Raw genomic sequence first — 16,993 nt, forward strand, 5'->3', positions numbered from 1 at the left:
TCCAAATGAGGCCACACTAGCATTTTCTACAGTTGCAGCATGACATCATGGCTCCAGAACCCAGTCCCTCTCCCAATAAAACCTAACACACCGTAAGCCTTCTTAACAGCAGTATCAACCTGGGTGGCAACTTTCAGGGATCGATGTACATGGGCACCAAGATCCCTCTGCACATCCACACTACCAACAATCTTTCCATTTCTGCCTTCCTATTATTCTTCCCAAAGTGAATCACCTCACATTTAATCCATATTAAACTCCATTTTCCAACTTCCAGCCCAATTCTGCAGTTTATCCAAGTCTCCCTGCAACCTGCAACATTCTTCCACACTGTCCACCACTCCACCGACTTTAGTGTCATCTGCAAATTTACTAACCCATCCACCTATGCCTGCGTCCAAGTCATTTATAAAAATGACAAACAGCAGTGGTCCCAAAACAAATCCTTGAGGCACACCACTAGTAACTGGACTCCAGGCTGAATATTTTCCATCAACCACCACTCGTTGTCTTCTTACAGAAAGCCAGTTTCTAATCCAAACTGCTATTTCTCCCTCAATCCTGTGTCTCTGTATTCTCTTCAATAGCCTACCATGTGGAACCTTATCAAAGGCTTTACTGAAGTCCATGTACACCATGTCAACTGCCCTTCCCTCATCCACATGCTTGGTCACCTTCTCAAAAAACTCAATGAGGTTTGTGAGACACAACCTGCCCTTGACGAATCCATGCTGACTATCTCCAATCAAATTGTTGCTTGCTAGATGACTATAAATCCTATCTCTTCTCATCCTTCCCAAAATGTTTCCTGCAACTGATGTAAGGCTCACAGGCCTATAATTACCTGGGTCAGCCCCACTGCCCTTCTTGAACAAGGGCACAACATTTGCAATCCTCCAGACCTCTGGTACTGAACCTGTAGACAATGAGGACTCAAAGATCAAGGCCAAATGCTCCGCTACCACCTCCCTAGCTTCCCAGACAATCCTCGGAAAAATCCCATCTGGCCCAGGGGATTTATCTAATTCATACCTTCTAGAATTGATCACACCTCCTCCTTACTAACCTTAATCCTTTCAATTCTAGTAGCCCATAACTCAGTCATCTCCTCTACAATATTCTCCTGTTCCTCAGTGAAAACAGATGAGAAATAATCATTTAGTACCTCTCCAATCTCCACAACTTCCCACTTCTGTCTTTGACTGGCCCTATATCTACCCGAGACATCATCTTATTCGTCACACACCTATAGAACGCTTTAGGGTTCTCCTTTATTCTACCTGCCAATGTCTGCTCTTGTCCCTTCCTTGCTCTTCTTAACTCTCTCTCTCTCTTTAAATCCTTCCTAGCTAATCTGTAACTCTCCATCGCCTCATCTGAACCATCTTGTCTCATCGTCACATAAGCCTCCCTCTTCTGCCTAACAAGAGATACAATTTTTTTCATAAACCACAGCTCCCTTACCTCAATCGCTTCCTCCCTGCCTGACAGGTACATACCTATCAAGGACAGCAATATCTGTTCCTTAAACCTGCTCCACATTTCGATTGTCTCCATCCCTTGCATTTTGCTAACCCATTCTCTGCCTCCTAAGTCTTGCCTAATCGCATTATAATTGCCCTTCCCCCATCTATAACTCTTGCCCTGGAGCATATTCCTAACCCTTTCCATTGCTAAAGTAAACATAACCGAATTATGGTCACTCTGTCCAAAGTGCTCACCTACCACTAAATCAAACACCTGGCCTGGTTCATTACCAAGTACCAGATCCAGTGTGGCCTCCCCTCTTGTCGGCCCTTCAACATACTGAGTCAGGAAACCCTCCTGCACACATTGGACAAAAACTGATGCATCCAACATACTAGAGTTATCGCATTTCCAGTCAATGTTAGGGAAGTTAATGTCTGCCATAGCTAATCTCCCTGTTATTTTCACTCCTGCTCAGAATAGTTTTGCCAATCCTCTCCTCCACATCCCTGGAACTTTCCAGGGGCCTATAAAAAACTCCCAGCAGTGTGACCTCTCCTCTCCTGTTTCTGACCTCAGCCCATAACACCTCAGTAGACGAGTCCTCATCAAGAGTTCTTTCAGCCACCGTTGTACTGCCCTTGGCTAACAAAGCCACACCTCCCCCTCTTTTACCACCTTCCCTGTCCTTAATGAAAGATCTAAACCCTGGAGCTTACAACATCCATTCCTGACCCTGCTCTATCCATGTCTCCGAAACAGCCAAAACATCGAGGAGAATGACAGAGTAAAAGTTTCCATAAAATACAAGCTGTTTTGCCTTACATTAGGAGAATCAGGAGTGGCCCATTTTTTCCCTCATCTCGGGATGAACACTCACCATCACTCACAGAGCTGATGAACAGCAGGAAAAATCTTCACCACTGACTACCTGCACTCACCTATCACCTTCCCACCTACCTTCCCCAGCCCCCACTCTGTTTATGTTTCAGTTCCCGTCCCCTCCCCCATTTCTGAAGAAGGGTCCTGAACCATCAACTTTCCTGCTCCTCTGATGGTGCCTGGCTCGCTGTGTCCCTCCAGCTTCACACTGTGTCATCCTTGACTCCAGCACCTGCAGCTCTTGCTGTCTCCCTGTGAGCGATGTCAGCTTTGGTTCAATCGGAGCACGGGGCGGGGCTTGGAGGACCCAATGGAAGCGGCCTACCCTCCAACCAATCAGAGCGAGTGAGATGTTTGTCTGTGTGAAAATCACGTGATCGCCCTTGTTCGGGGGCGCAAAATCTCTGCGACTGAAGGTCAGCTGCTTTCGGAAGGTACAGTACACGGGACAAAAAGGAAAGGAGCAAAAACCGGGAGGGAAATAGTTTCGGTATTGACTGAGAGGTTTTAATTGCGGTCGATGCATGTCAGAAAACATACATTTTAACATGCCGGCCCCGTGTTTTGCAGCAAATGGAAGAATTGCTGCGGACCTGAGGCTGCGATAGGCAGAGGTGATTGCCACCATCTTTATTAGGGGCAATGATCTTTGGGACTCATGCCGGATCGCCATATTTATAGGTGGCAGCCTGCAGTGGAACGCCAGCGCAGCCTTTCTTTGGGGGGGCGGGTATATAGAAGCGAAATGTGTTTTTTTTTTCTGGACTTCTTCCCCAGACTGAGACGTGGCGTGTATTTCCTGGGAAGGACTTTTGACGCTGGCGGAGTACTGGCTTCAGGCAGTATAAATTGCTGCAGTTACACGTTAGATACTTAGTGGAGGAGAAATGCCGAAAACGCGTTCAGAACTGCATGTTCAAAAACAGAGTTGGTGGAAAAGCTCAGTAGGTTTGGCAGCATCCGTGAATTAAAAAAATAACGTTTCGGATCCGCTAACCCTTGCTCAGAACTTCATGTTACCTGTTGCACTCTCACTTTCGGAAGTCCTGCTTTAAATATTATGATCTATTAAAACATATCCGTTTGCCCAGTATTCATATGATTGGGATCAAATCACTGAACGTGCTCTGAGTCCCCTTGTGCTCCCTGGTCAAATTCATTAATATCTGACTTCCTCCGTCTCTAATAATGGGTGTATTTTCCCTCTGCATCTTTCTGTGTCGGGGAGCAGGGTAATTTGAACAGGAGGATTTATACATAACGAACGGAAACCAAGAGAAATGTTTGCCTTTTCCAAACAATCTTGTGGTGTTTTTTGGATTTCTATCCAGGGCTGACAGTTATTTGTCTCTTATGGATTTGTTTTACAGGGTATTAATTGAGAATAATTTGCAGACCAGGATCCATGCAAGTTCTCCATTAAGCAGAGTGATCAGGATCTGAGTATCATTGACACTTAAATGCGAAAGGGAAGAGGTTTAACCATTCTATCCATGGGAGAATATTCCTGGTAAGGTTGTAACTTGAAAGCAGAATATTCAAATTTTTGGTTTGATCACCCCTGGGATAAGTGTTGAGTTCTATACCCTGCAGCTGAGAAAGGAGATATTGGCCTGAGAGGGGCAGATTTGTCCAAACAACACCTCGTCTCCTTGAAAGAACTGTCATATTTAGTCCCAATCGCCCACTTCATGATTTTAATCTATATATTCTTCATTCTTGAATATCTGCAAACTTCCTTTTAAAATTCCTTATGGGCACAAATTCCAGCACCCCTTCAAGTGGAATCTTCCAGATCCTGACAACTCTTTTGATCCTGAAACTGCTGAAGTCTGTGTGGAGTCCTGAGGGTTATAAATTACTGCATTTAACGTGAAGATGCTGTTCCCTGAGCTCCCATTGAGCTGAATTGAAACAGTATGGGAGGCTGAGATCAGAGTGGGTGTGAGCAGACAATGAAAATGAAAATGAAAAGGCTGCACTGTGAGTGCTGCTTGGCTAAATGAGAGTGCTTTGGAGTTGGGTGAAACAGAAAGAAAGTGAAACTGAAAGATTGAGTGTGATGCTCAGTCTCAGTTTGGGCAGTTCAGAAAGTCTCACCGTCCTAACGGAAACAGTCAATTGATAATTGATACTGGAAAGAATTTTCTTACAGTTTTTAAAGTATATATTAGCTTATATAAAGTTAGCGACTTTTGATTTTATAATAGTAATGTTTGAAATGAAGGGGAAGGACCTAGCTTCATTAAATTCTCTTTAAGGCAGAAACTGGCTTAATCTGGAGAGAAGTCACAACAGAAGACCTCAGGTCTGTGTTGTCCTTGTCTAGCACAATAGAACATAGACCCTTGATGTTGTGTCGACCTGGGAAATCAAACTGAAGCCCATTTAACCCACACTATTCCATGATCATCCATATGTTTATCCAATGACCACTTAAATGCCCTTAAACTTGGCGAGTCTACTACTGTTGCAGGCAGGGCATTTCACGCCCTTACTACTCTGAGTAAAGAACCTACCTCTGACATCTGTCCTACAACTATCACCCCTCAATTTAAAGCTATGGCCCCTCGTGCTGGCCACCTCCATCCGAGGAAGAAGGATCTCAGTGTCCGCCCTATCTACTCCTCATATCAGCTTGTATGTCTCTATTAGGTCACCTCTTAACCTTCTTCTAACGAAAACAGCCTCAAGTCCCTCAACTTTTCCTCAAAAGACCTTCCCTCAATACCAGGGAACATCCAGGTAAATCTCCTGTGCACCCTTTCCAATGCTTCCACGTCCTTCTTATAATGTGGCGACCAGAGCTCCAAGTGTGGCCGCACCAGCGTTGTGTACAGCTGCAACATGACTTCATGGCTCTGAAACTCAATCCCTCTACCAATAAAACCTCACACACCATCCACCTTCTTAACAACCCTATCAACCTGGGTGGAAACTTTCAGGGATCTATGCACACGGATCCTGAGATCTCTTTGCTCATCCACACTACCAAGAATCTTACCATTAGCCCAGTACTCTGTATTCCTGTCACTCCTTCCAAAGTGAATCACCTCACACTTTTCCGCGTTAAACTCCGGGATATTACCAGTGTCCCTATTGGCTATTTGTGCAGGAAGTGTATCCGTCTGCAGCTACTGGTTAGCTGTTTTTCAGAGCTGGAGCTGTGGGTGCAGTCAGTATGGAGCATTCATGATACTGAGAAGGTTGTGGTAGCATTCTCAACAGATTGGTCACAAGCAGGTGAAGATTACACAGACAGCAAGGGAATGGGTGGCCATCAGACAAGTAAAAGGCTCAGAAATGAAGTGCTCGAGTCCCTCGTGGTCATCGTCCTCAAACAAATATACTGTTTTGGGTACTGTTTGGTCGGGGGAGGGCTGGTGGTGGTGGGGTGGCCAATCGGGAAGCAGCATCAGTCAAGTTCATGGCACTTGGAGTGACTCTGCTGCGGAGAAGGGGAGGAAAATGATGAATATGACTGTAGAGACAGGGGATTCAATAGTACGGGGCTCAGAGAGACATGAATCCGGGATGGTATGTTGCCTCCCTGGTGCCAGGATCAGCGATGACATGGAACAGCTTCAGGACATTCTGGAGTGGGAGGGTGAACATCCGATTGTACCAGTGACATAGGAGGACCTGAAAGCTGAAGATAGGAAGATAAGAGATACATTAAAATACAAGATCTCAAATGTAGTATTGTCAAGCTTACACCCATTGCCACATTGTGGTAGGGAGGAGTTTTGTGTTGTGTTCAGTTGTACAAGCGACCTTTATTCAGAGCTCTGTTACCGCATGTGTGGGAGAGGCCAGAGTCCACTCCAAACCTGGCTTTCACGTGAGGCCTAATTCCCCTCTTAAATACAGCTCAGATTGGAAGAGTGGGCAATGATACTCAAACTTTCCCTGGCTGATTGTAATATTTTTATTCCTTTTGCTAGGTGTTATTTACATGCAATATTGTTGTCATTGTTAGCCACACACCCCAAATCAATATATCCAATCCAGTAAGCAAACAATCATGGACAATACTATGTTCAGCCTTAAACCCTCCTATAATCTCCGGAGGTTAGCTAGAAAATGACTTCATCTGTCTTTGGGACCTGACAATGCTTTTGACAGTTATATTCCTCCTCAGACATTTGCCAGCTGCACCATGTTTTTTGCCAAAAAACAAAATAGTAGCTTATCACTGAGAACTTTTCCAAATTCTCTACTAACTGTAGTGTGGATTGTTAGGAATTGTGATAAAGTCTTTTAAACTCAACTCTGATATAAAGTAACTACAATTTTGTAATACAGTTGAAAATTGTGGAAAAATCCCTCTCTCACTTCAGCTTAAGAGACCAAACAAACAGTGTTTCTGACTTGCTGTTGCAGTTTACAACCCCAACGATTTGCATGCTGCAAATGATTTTTAAATTGAAGTTTCATTTTCCACTCGAAGCGCTTTCCATTATTACTTTCTTGTTTTAATAAAAAGCATCTATTCAAATTCCACTGAGGATGAAATTCAGTCACTTTAGAGCTTTACCAAGCCATTAAACAAAACTTGTTTAGATTTCACAAATAACTAAGGCACTAATCATGTCTTCACTTCGGATTTTGCAATCTATCTTTGTCACTCTTCCGTTGATCTTTGCATGTAAGAATTTATTCAAATTATCCATATCTACATTTCAATTGTTTTATCTCTCTGCAGCCCTGACTTCTCTCTTTTATAACCTTTCTTTGCCCCTTCCTATGTTGTTGGTCTTTTACAGGTTGTGTTTACACCATTTATTGCTTTGCCTTCCATAATGATGCAGTGAGCTGCTTTTATTGCTGACAAACATTCGCTCAAGGAATTCAGCTAACCATTTCATGTTAATTGGTTGTTTGCATTTCTGGTTACAATTACCTAAACAGTTCAGAATGCTGTAGGATCAGACTTTTGCTTCTACTTTTTAATTAAGTAACAAACTTGTGATTGTGGCTGGACCAGGCCTTTAAAAACTGCCTCTTATCAAAATGCTTATGTGTTTTGAACTGCCTGTTTACAGAAACCCAAGTAAATTCCCAAATGTTCCTTCTCAACAGGACTCTTTTATGACCCCCACAGGACCTTTCGTGATCTAATCCAGTAACAGTGTGAGCTGCTACAATGCACGTGCTTGTGAAAGCGAGAATAAGAGGACAGATGAGATGAGTGCATGGCTGGAGATATAACTTAAAGCGTTTAGATTCCTGAGGCTTTGAGACTGTTTGTTTCTGGGGAAGGTGGGACATGCACAAGCTTGAACAATTGTCCTGGGCAGAGCTGGGACAGATATTCTTGTTGATGCTTTTGCTAGTTCCACTGGTGAGGATTTAAACTCGTATGACAGGGGAATGGGAACCAAAGTATAGCTTCAGTAGTAAGAGACTCAGATCAGCAAATGGGACGTGAAATTAGTTCATGATGTTGTCGGTGGCTGAAAGATTAAAAGAAAGAAGGATTAATCAAGATCAAAACTCTCTCATCATGCATCAGTCCTGAGATCCCAGGAATTGGTCTGGTGAACCTTCTTTACGATCATTCAGTAGCCAGGCCATCCTTCCTTTGGAAAGGAGAACAAAGGTGCACACGACTCCAGGTGTGGTCTCACCAAGGCCCTTATAGAAAGATATCCCTCTTCCTGTACTCGAATCCTCTCACAATGAAGGGCAAAATATCATTTGCATTCTTCACTACTTGCTGCTGCCTGTTTCCTAAAAGAGAACAGGAGAGAAACATGGAACTAAATGGGGTCAGACACTCGGGTAAAATTGTTGAACACACTGTCCCCATTGTATCGGTGCTGGCCATCAAGCACCTATTGAAGCTAGGCCCGTTTTCTGGCACTCGGTGTGTAACCTATATTATGGTGCAATGGATGATCATCTCAACACTTCTTCAAGATTGCAATGGTTCCTGCATCTGTCACCATTTCAGATGCTGTCAGATCTGCTGTGTATCTCCATCTTTTTAGAACATAGAACATAGAACATAGAACATAGAACAGTACAGCACAGAACAGGCCCTTCAGCCCACAATGTTGTGCCGACCATTGATCCTCATGGATGCACCCTCAAATTTCTGTGACCATATGCATGTCCAGCAGTCTCTTAAATGACCCCAATGACCTTGCTTCCACAACTGCTGCTGGCAACGCATTCCATGCTCTCACAACTCTCTGCGTAAAGAACCTGCCTCTGACATCCCCTCTATACTTTCCACCAACCAGCTTAAAACTATGACCCCTCGTGCTAGCCATTTCTGCCCTGGGAAATAGTCTCTGGCTATCGACTCTATCTATGCCTCTCATTATCTTGTATACCTCAATTAGGTCCCCTCTCCTCCTCCTTTTCTCCAATGAAAAGAGACCGAGCTCAGTCAACCTCTCTTCATAAGATAAGCCCTCCAGTCCAGGCAGCATCCTGGTAAACCTCCTCTGAACCCTCTCCAAAGCATCCACATCTTTCCTATAATAGGGCGCCCAGAACTGGACGCAGTATTCCAAGTGCGGTCTAACCAAAGTTTTATAGAGCTGCAACAAGATCTCACGACTCTTTAAACTCAATCCCCCTGTTAATGAAAGCCAAAACACCATATGCTTTCTTAACAACCCTGTCCACTTGGGTGGCCATTTTAAGGGATCTATGTATCTGCACACCAAGATCCCTCTGTTCCTCCACGCTGCCAAGAATCCTATCCTTAATCCTGTACTCAGCTTTCAAATTCGACCTTCCAAAATGCATCACCTCGCATTTATCCAGGTTGAACTCCATCTGCCACCTCTCAGCCCATCTCTGCATCCTGTCAATGTCCCGCTGCAGCCTACAACAGCCCTCTACACTGTCAACGACACCTCCGACCTTTGTGTCGTCTGCAAACTTGCTGACCCATCCTTCAATTCCCTCGTCCAAGTCATTAATAAAAATTACAAACAGTAGAGGCCCAAGGACAGAGCCCTGTGGAACCCCACTCACCACTGACTTCCAGGCAGAATATTTTCCTTCTACTACCACTCGCTGTCTTCTGTTGGCCAGCCAATTCTGTATCCAAGCAGCTAAGTTCCCCTGTATCCCATTCCTCCTGACCTTCTGAATGAGCCTTCCATGGGGAACCTTATCAAATGCCTTACTGAAGTCCATATACACCACATCCACAGCTTGACCCTCATCAACCTTACTAGTCACATCCTCAAAAAACTCGATAAGGTTCGTAAGGCATGACCTACCCCTCACAAAGCCGTGTTGACTGTATTTGATCAAGCCATGCTCTTCCAGATGGTCATAAATCTTATCCCTCAGAATCCTTTCTAACACCTTGCAGACGACAGACGTGAGACTTACCGGTCTATAATTGCCGGGGATTTCCCTATTTCCTTTCTTGAAGAGAGGAATTACATTTGCCTCTCTCCAGTCCTCAGGTACGACTCCAGTGGAGAGCGAGGATGCAAAGATCTTCGCAAGTGGCGAAGCAATTGCATTTCTCGCTTCCCAAAGCAGCCGAGGACAAATCTGATCCGGGCCTGGCGACTTGTCAATCTTAATGTTTGACAAAATTTTCAGTACATCAGCTTCCTCTATCTCTATCCATTCCAGCATGCACACCTGCTCTTCAAAGGTTTCATTCACTACACAGGTCGTTTCTTTCGTAAAGACAGAAGCAAAAAACTCATTTAGGGCTTCCCCTACCTCCTCAGGCTCCACACACAAGTTCCCTATGCTATCCCTGATCGGCCCTACTCTTTCTTTGACCATTCTCTTATTCCTCACGTAAGTGTAAAATGCCTTTGTGTTTTCCCGGATTCCTTCTGCCAAGCCTTTCTCGTGCCCCCTCCTGGCTCTCCTCAGACCATTTTTGAGCTCCTTCCTTGCCTGCATGTAATCCTCTCTAGCTGAACTTGACCCTAGCTTCCTCCACCTTATGTAAGCTACCTTCTTCCTTTTCACTAGAAGCTCCACCGCTCTCGTCATCCAAGGTTCCTTTATCTTACCCCGTCTTGCCTGTCTCAGAGGGACATATTTACTCATCACTCCCAACAACTGTTCCTTAAACCATCTCCACATGTCTATAGTTCCCTTACCATGGAACAACTGCTCCCAGTCCATGCTTCCTAACTCGTGTCTAATCGCATCATAGTTTCCTCTTCCCCAATTAAATATCCTCCCATTCTGCCTAATCCTCTCCTTCTCCATAGCTATGTAGAATGAGAGAGTGTTATGGTCACTATCACCAAAATGCTCTCCCACCACAAGATCTGATACCTGCCCCGGCTCGTTTCCGAGCACCAAGTCTAGAATGGCCTCTCCCCTCGTCGGCCTGTCAACGTACTGCGTTAGGAAACCCTCCTGAACACACCTTACAAAAACAGCTCCATTCAAATCTTCTGCTCGGAGGAGGTTCCAATCAATATTAGGAAAGTTAAAGTCACCCATTACAACAACCCTACTGCGTCCACACTTTTCCAAAATCTGTCGACCTATGCTTTCTACAATCTCCCTGCTGCTATTGGGGGGCCTGTAGTAAACCCCTAACGAGGTGACTACTCCCTTGCTGTTCCTAATTTCCACCCATACTGACTCAGTAGGCAGATCTTCCTCGACAATGGAAGCTTCTGTAGCTGTGATACCCTCTCTGATTAGTAGTGCTACACCCCCTCCTCTTTTTCCCCCCTCCCTATTCTTTTTAAATGTTCTAAACCCTGGAATATCCAGCAACCATTCCAGCCCATGAGAAACCCATGTCTCTGTTATGGCCACAACATCATAGCACCAGGTACTGATCCATGCTCTAAGTTCATCACTTTTATTCCTGATACTCCTTGCATTAAAGCAAACACACTTTAACCGATCCCTTGGTTCCTTCCCAGGAAAATCCTTCCCACTAGCTGGTCTACCTCTTGCTACTGCCTCACCTGCATCAACGCTCACCTCTGGTATACAGCTCAGGTTCCCACCCCCCTGCCATACTAGTTTAAACCCTCTCGAACTACTCGAGCAAACCTTCCACCCAGGACATTGGTCCCCTTCCAGTTCAGATGCAACCCGTCCTTCTTGTACAGGTCCCACCTTCCCCAGAAGGCATCCCAATTATCAACATATCTGAAGCCCTCCCTCCTACACCAGCTGCGTAGCCACGTGTTCAGCTGCGCCCGCTCCCTGTTCCTCACCTCGCTATCTCGTGGCACCGGTAGTAAACCAGAGAACACTACTCTGTTCGTCCTGCTCTGCAGCTTCCATCCTAACTCCCTGAAATCACTTTTTATATCCTCAAACCTATTTCTGGCTATATCATTTGTGCCAATATGTAACACGATTTCTGGCTGTTCACCCTCCCCTTTCAGAACTTTATACACCCGATCGGAGACGTCCCGGACCCTGGCACCAGGGAGGCAACATACCTTCCGGGAATCCCGATCTTGCCCACAAAATCTCCTGTCGATTCCCCTAACTATCGAGTCCCCTACCACGAGTACTTTTCTATTCTGCCCCCTTCCCTTCTTTGCCACAGTGTCAGGCTCAGTGCCAGAGAACTGACTACTATGGCTTTCCTCTGGTAGGTCAACCCCCCAGCAGTATCCAAAACGGTATACTTATTGCTGAGGGGAATGCCCACAGGGGATCTCTGCACTGTCTGTCTGTCCCCTTTCCTCCCCCTAACTGTAACCCATCTATCCTCGTCCTGAGCCTTAGGAGTGACCAACTCCCGATAACTCCTCTCAATTACCCCCTCTGCCTCCCGAATGATCCGTAGTTCATCCAGCTCCAGCTCCATTTCCCTAACACGGTTTTCAAGGAGCTGTAGCTGGGTGCACTTCCCGCAGATGTAGCCAGCGGAGACGTGTGCCACATCTCCCAACTGCCACATTTTGCAGGAGGAGCAAGCAACTGCCCTAGCATCCATACCCCACTTATCTGAACACCCACTCAATACTAAAGCAGAAAGCTCACTTCAAGTAATAATAACAAATTAATAACAAACTTATGTTCAATAGAGAAAGTTTAGAATGAACCTTACCTTACCTTTTCTGTTTTTATTTCAGATTTCAGGTATTTTGCTGTGTATTCTCAGCCCTTCAGAAGCATCAGAGGGTATGGGGAGAAAACAGGAATTGGATTCATTTTCTGATGTATAAAATGCCTGCCCTTCATGTCTGTCCAAACTCTATCTCTTTTTTTTTTGTAGGCAAACGCTGACTGTTTTCCTTCCCTGAAGGACATTAAATGAACCGGTTCAGTTTTACTGATAATCCAGCAGTGCCCCTCGGTGTTGGATCCACAATTGACCAGATTAATTTCAGAGTTTCACAATCTTTGTGTGTATTCTTCTGGTTTCTCTCTCTCTACTTTTCTGTTTGAAATTTTGATTGCATTCAGAGAAATCAAACAAAACCACATCCAGATCTGACACTCAATCTGTTTGTCATAACCTAATTATCTCAGGATTTTGAACATTGAAGGAAGAAGCACTGTTCACCAGGGAGAAATGCGTATTGTCTGTGTGCCGAAGAGTCTGTGAAGATTCATCTGAAATGTCCAAACACCAGCGCAGTCACACTGGGGAGAGACTGTGGAAATGTAGGGATTGTGGGAAAGGATTTATTTACCCATCCCAGCTGGAAATGCACCAACGCAGTCACACTGGGGAGAAACCGTTCATTTGCTCTGATTGTGGGCTGGGATTCACTCAGTCAAACAACCTGCTGAAACACCAACAAGTTCACAGTGGGGAGAGACCGTTTGCCTGCTCTGTGTGTGGGAAAGGATTTGCGCAGACATCTCACCTGCTGAAACACCAGCAAATTCACACAGGAGAGAGGCCATTCACTTGCTCTGTATGTGGGAAAGAATTTGCTTTGTCATCCAGCCTGTTGACACATCAGCGAATTCACAATGGGGACAGACTGTTCACCTGCTTTATTTGTGGGAAAGGATTCGTTTCGTCAACCAACCTGCTGAGACACCAGCAAGTTCACACCAGAGAGAAATCATTCACCTGTTCTGTGTGTGGGAAAGGATTCACTCAGTCATCCTCTCTGCTGGAACACCAGCAAGTTCACACTGGGAAAAGACCATTCATCTGTTCTGAATGTGGGAAAGGATTCACTCGCAATTCCAAACTATTGGTACATCAGCGAGTTCACACTGGAGAGAAACCTTTCACCTGTTCTGAGTGTGGGAAGGGATTTACTCACTCATCCAACCTGCTGACACATCAGCGACTTCATACTGGAGAGAGACCATTCAGCTGTTCGGAGTGTGGAAAAGCATTCACTCAGACAGTTCACCTGCTGACACATCAATGAATTCACACTGGAGAGAAACCGTTCACATGTTCCGAATGTGGGAAGGGATTTGCTCACTCAACCAACCTGCTGAGACACCAGCGAGTTCACTCTGGGGCCAGACCATTCACTTGTTCTATGTGTGGAAAGGGATTCACTCAATCATCCAAACTGTTAACACACCAGCAAGTTCACCACAACCACATTTGAAGGATTTTGCTTTTAAATCAAGGATTGAACTTGGATCTTTGGGCTGTTTGTACTGGTGTCATTAGTCCCTGCTCAAAACTTGATCTTCTCTTGGGAAATAAGGTAGGGCAGGTGACTGAGGGGTCAGTGGGAGAAATATTTTGGGGCCTATGATCATCGTTGTATTAGTTTTAAAATAGTTATGGAGAAGGATAGACTTGGTCTAAAAGTTAAAGTTTTAAATGGGACTAAGGCCAATTTTGACACTATTATGCCCCTTAAAAGCACAGTAAGACCGCCTATGTATGGGAATGCACAAGATGGATGACATGCAAAACAAGTATTTTACATCGGTATTTACTGTGGAAAAGAATATGAAAGCTAGAGAACTTAGAAATGAATGTGTATCTTGAAAAGTTCCATATTATAGAGGAGGTGGTGCTGGATGCCTTACAGAGCATAAAGGTGGATAAATCCCCAGGACCTCTTCAGGTGTATTCTCCAACTTTGCGGGAAGTTAGGCTTGCGATTGGGCCCCTTGCTCAGATATTTGCACCATTGACAGTCATAGGTGAGCTGTTAGGCTGGAGGTTGGCTATTCCAGTGCCATTGTTTAAGAAAGGTGGTAACATAAAGCCAGGGAACAATAAACTTTTGGTGAGCCTGATGTCAGTTATGGGTAAGTTGTTGGAGGGAAGTCTGAGGGATAGGATTTACGTATTTGGAAAGCGTGGACTGAATGGGGATAGTCAACATGTCTTTGCCCATAGGAAATTATGTCTTGATTGAGTTTTTTTTTGAAGAAGTTACAAAGAAAATTGATGGCAGACTGGTGGATGTTTTCGATATGGATTTCAGTAAGTAAAATTCCGCATGGTAGACTGATTAACAAGGTGAGATCACATGGAATCCAGGGAGAGCTGGCCATTTGGAAAGGCCTTTGGCCTGCAGTATGCTGCAAGGATTGGTACTTAGTAACTATAACTCCTACATTCACATCCAAATCATCTTTATAAATGACAGAAATGAGTGGACCCAGCTCTGATCCTTGTGGCACACCACTGGTCACACGCCTCCAGTCTACAAAGCAACCCTCCACCAGCACTCTGTCTCCTACCTTCAAGCCAGATCTGTATCCAAATGACTGGTTCTCTCTGTATTCCATGTGATCTGACCTTGCTAATCAGTCTACCATGAGGAACCTTGTCAACTGCCTTACTGACATCCATATAGAACACATCCACTGCTTTGCCCTAATCAATCCTCTTTGTTCCTTCTTCAAAAAAAATCAAGTTAGTGAAACATGATTTCCTACACACACAGCCATGTTGCCTATCCCTAATCAGTCCTTCCCTTTCCAAATATTTCAAGTACTATCCCTCAGGATTCCCTCCAATGACTTGCCCACCACTAATATCAGGCTCACTGGCCTATAGTTTCCTGGCTTTTCCTTAGCACCTTTCTGAAATAGTGGCACCACATTAGCCAACTTCTGATCCCTCATCTGTGGCTATCGATGATACAAATATCTCAGCAAGGGGCCCAACAATCTCTTGCCTAGTTTCCCTCCGAGTTCTCGGATACACCTGATCAGGTCCCAGGAATTTATCCACTTTTATGCGTTTTAAGCCGTTCAGCATCACTACCTCTGAAATATGGCTAATTTTCAAGTTGTTGCTATTTATTTCCCCACAGTCTATATCTTCCATATCCTTTTCTGTAGTAAATACTGATGCATAATACTTGTTTTATTATATTCCCCATTTCTTGCAATTCCACACATAGGCGGCATTGCTGCTTTTTAAGGGGCCCTATTCTCTCCCTAGTTATCCTTTTGTTCTTAATCTATTTGTAGAATCCTTCTGGATTTTCCTTAATACTATTTGCCGAAGCTACCTCATGTCCCCTTTTTGCCCTCCTAATTTCCCTCTTAAGTATACCATTGTCATTATACTCTTATAAGGATTCACTCAATCTCTGCTGTCTATACCTGGCATGTCCTTCCTTTTTCTTGACCAAAACCTTGATTTCTCTAGTCATCCAGAATTCCCTACACCTACCAGCCTTGTCCTTCACCCGAACAGGAATATACTGTCCCTGAACACTCATGTTTTTTTTTTGAAGGCTTCCCAGTTCTGAATCTTTCCGTTTTACCTGCAATATCTGCCCCAATCAACTTTTGAAAGCTCTTGTGTAATCCCTTTAAAATTGGCCTTCCTCCAATATAGAGCTTTAACTTTCAGATCCGGTCTACTCTTTCCCATCACTATTTTAAAACTAATAGAATTATGGTCACTGGCCCGAAAGTCCTCCCCCGCTGATACCCTAGTCACCTGTCCTGCTTTATTTGTCAAGAGCCGGTCAAGATTTGCACTTTCTCTAGTCGGTACATCACATACTGAATCAGAACGTTTTCCTGGACACTCGCTCTCAGCAAATTCCTCTCCATTCAAGCATTTTACACCATGGAATTCCCAGTCTGTGTTTGGAAAGTTAAAATCCCTTCCATAACCACCCTGTTATTCTTACAGATAACCGAGATCTTCTTTCAAAATTGTTTGTCAGATTCCTGCTGACTATTGGGAGGCCTATAGTATAATCCCAATAAGGTGATCATCTCTTTCTTATTTCTCAGTTCCACCCAAATAACTTCCCTGGATGTGTTCTCAGATATATCCCTCCTAAGTGAAGCCATAATGTTATCCTTGTTCAAAAATGCCACTTTTCACAAAGCACATTCTTGCTTTGCTTCCCCTCCCGCTTTGACTTTCTATCCTTTCTATCGGATCTATAATCTTAGAACATTAAGCTGGCATCACTGTCCATCCTTGAGCCTTGTCTCTGTAATTGCAATGATAACCCAGTTCCATGTTTCCAACCTTGCCCTGAGTTCATCTGCCTTAGCTGTTAGGCCTCTGGCATTGAGATAAATGGTGTTTAATTTATTAGTCCTTTTGCGTTAATTTTAATAACAATTATGTAACTGTAGGGTAGGTTTTGAAAATGATGATGTTTTATTGCTGTATATCAACACCTTCACACTGGGTAAAGACAATCCACCTGCACACTGTGTGAAAAGGGATTTCCTAGATCATTAGGACTGGTTTTCATAGAATTCAGAGTATTCCTACAGTAGGGAAACAGGCCCTTTGGCCCAA

The 16,993-nt window shown here is 44.3% G+C and overlaps 1 pseudogene; it reads left to right on the forward strand.

The window, feature by feature from the left end:
• The first annotated feature begins 2,701 nt into the window (after positions 1 to 2,701).
• On the forward strand, positions 2,702 to 16,120 carry LOC132208681 (zinc finger protein 623-like; annotated as a pseudogene).
• The last annotated feature ends 873 nt before the right edge of the window (positions 16,121 to 16,993 follow it).

This window comes from Stegostoma tigrinum, unplaced genomic scaffold (assembly GCF_030684315.1).
Source record: "Stegostoma tigrinum isolate sSteTig4 unplaced genomic scaffold, sSteTig4.hap1 scaffold_50, whole genome shotgun sequence".
NCBI classification, from domain to species: Eukaryota; Metazoa; Chordata; class Chondrichthyes; order Orectolobiformes; family Stegostomatidae; genus Stegostoma; species Stegostoma tigrinum.